We start from the raw sequence: 2,910 nt of genomic DNA, 5'->3' as shown, positions 1-2,910 counted from the left end.
TTGCCTTTTTTGGTTTTGATTTTGTTTTTTTGTCATACCGGGAATTGAAGTCAGGTCTCACACGTGCTGGGCAAGAGCTCTGTTGCTGAGCTGCATCCCTGGCTTTTACTATGCTTTGATGCAGTCTCATTAAATTGCCTGGGCTGGCCTCGGACTCCTCCCCGCTCAGCAGCAACTGGAATCAGGCGTGTGCCACCATGCCAGGCTATAAGAACATGGTGTTGTAAAGAGACCTTTACCTGTATAATTAGTTTACCTTCAGAGTAATTTCTCTGTTGGCAAACTTACATGTGTTATTTAATTTCTCTAATAGTGCCGGCTGTCTGTACCACCTGATTGCTTTGAGTGATCATTATAAAGCAGGCGGGCGATCTTAAGGTTAAATTTTGACTTTCGGCAGGGGAGGCCTGCTAAGCTTCTCTGCGCTGTGGTTTCTGGCTGCATTTCAGTCTGGGAGTTCTTCCTTCACCTGGCACAAATTAAGAGTGAGCTGGGCTTTGACAGCCAAGTTTCCTTTGGAAACTTTCTATGCACCATGTATATATGCACTAATGGTCACCTTTTATGATATAAAAGTGTCAAGGGAGTTAGTTTGGCATGTTTATGAAAAGTCTCTCAAAACTTGACAAACTAATTAATTTCCAGATTAAATATTAAAACGTCATTATATCTTCCTGAAGGTCAACAGGAGAAAGCTGCTCACGTAAGCACCAGCGTAAGGTTATAATTTAACTAGTGATTCCCATTTGAAATGACCACATTTCTACCGAGAAAAGGAAATGTGTGTTCAACACTTTTTCTGGTTTTCTGGATTTACAATTAAGCAGCAACTAATTATTATAACTCCAAGGGCCGGCCAAATAGCTCAATGGATTAAAGCACTTGCGAGCAGGCATAGGGGCCAGAGGTTCAATCCCCAGGCCTGCTGTGCCTCCCTCCTCCCAGGATACGCTGAGACAGCAATTGAGACTGGGCACGGTGGCACGCGCCTGTAATCCCAGCTGTTGGGAGGCTGTAAACAGGTGGATCACTACGAGTCTGATCTAGTAGTGAGACTCTGAACACCCTGTAGACCCTTCCCAAAAAAAAAAAAAAAAAAAAAAAAAAAAAAAAAATTTATTATGACTCCAGTTGCTTTCCTTAAAACCACAGCCTGGAACCCAACTCACACATATGGTATAAGAAACATGATCTGGGGCCCCAGGAGATAGCTCAGCTGCATAAGTACCTGCTTGGCAAGTGCAAGGTCCTGAGTTTGATCCTGGGTACCACAAAAAAAGAAAAGAAAAGAACGAAAGAACAAAAGAAAAAGAAACACAATCTGATAACATGGTTGTAATTCTTTACCCCACTACAGAAAGATTGAATCCCTCAGGGTCATCTGTTTACGAAAAAGGCAAGGTTTTGGAACATGATGTTCTAATTCTCTGGAGTAATCAAGGAAACTGGTGTGTTACTGAACGCGATCCCCTTTGCAATCTGCAGCCCTGACACTCTGCACCTTCCACACACCCTGGCTTCTTGCTTCAGTGCTTATCACTTCCCTCTCCTGTTTACTCAATAGGCATTTCGGAGCAGCCACTCCAAGCCAAGCACCACATCGGTGTGGGAAGAATAGCCCACACATCCCGGCCTGTGGCCTGTCTCACTTTCACAAACGCCTTGTCATGTGGCCGTGTAATATGAGCTATTCAAAGAGACAAGACTCACTTATCTTTGCATCATCTGGGGCTCAGGTCAGTGCCTTGTTCAGTACACATTCGTTAAAGGAATGCGTAATCATAGGAGAATGAATGAGTATATACACAAAGCTTCATATTCCTAGTTTATGCTACTCTGAGTTTTGATATTGTCAAATATTTGCTTGTCTCTTTAACTGTGTTCTTTGTTTGTTTTGAGACAAGGTCTTGTTTTGTAGTTCAGGTTGGTGTTGAACTGACTGTACCACAGCCTCCCAAGTGCTGGGATTACAGACTTCTTTAACTTAAAAAAAAAAAAAACCAAAAAACAACTGGGAACAGTACTGCAGTTCCTTCTCCCCTGCAGAGTAACGCCCACTAGTAATGCCCTAAGGCAACGCTCCACCTTCCCAGAAGTCCCCAGACTGCTGCCTCGGTTGCTCAGGGAGGTGGGTTTGGTGCTGGCACAAGATCTCTGAGTGGCAGGAGACAGAGACCCAGCCTTGTGCCGACCTCTTTTGGAAACCAACCAACTCTATGAAGAGTTCAGCAATCGGACCATGCCATAAATGTTACCATTCCTATTACTACTCTTGCAGAATATTTTTACATGTGATGAAAAGTTGCACGGAATTTCCTTGAGCGATTAGAGAGCGAGAGTGCGATAAGCCCAGATACCTAGACATCAACTGTGGAGCCACAAGCTCCGCTGATGTGTTTTGATGCTCGGGGAAAGAGCAACAGGCAGACTCAGGAAATGCATGGCAGAGACTGCGAGGGACTCTGCCAGTCCCCCCACAGAAACACCTGGTTGTTGTGGTGGTGTGGTGGCTGTTGTTGAGGTTGACTTTGGGATAATGCACAAACTAAGCATGTGCATCATCCCTAGATTACGACCACCAACCCATCAGCCGGAGAAATGCTTTTTTGCTTTCTTTCTTTTTATTTATTTATTTATTTATTTATTTATTTATTTTTTCAGTCTTTTTGAGATTGAGTCTTGCTGGCAGTTCAGGCTGGCCTTGAGCTCACTTTGTAGCCCAGACTGGTCTTCAACTTGCAACAATCCTCCTGCCTCAGCCTCCTGAGTGCTGGGATTACAAACATGCACCACCATACGCATCAAGAAACACTGTTTTAGGGCTGGAGAGATGGCTCAGTGGTCTAAAGCACCTACTTAGAACAAGCTTAGCAAAAGCATCAGGGACCGCGGTTCAATCCCCCAGCACCA

Source organism: Octodon degus, unplaced genomic scaffold, assembly GCF_000260255.1.
Source record: "Octodon degus isolate 3935 unplaced genomic scaffold, OctDeg1.0 scaffold00090, whole genome shotgun sequence".
NCBI lineage: Eukaryota > Metazoa > Chordata > Mammalia > Rodentia > Octodontidae > Octodon > Octodon degus.
The sequence above is the reverse complement of the archived record's forward strand: the minus strand, read 5'-3'. Positions refer to the sequence as shown.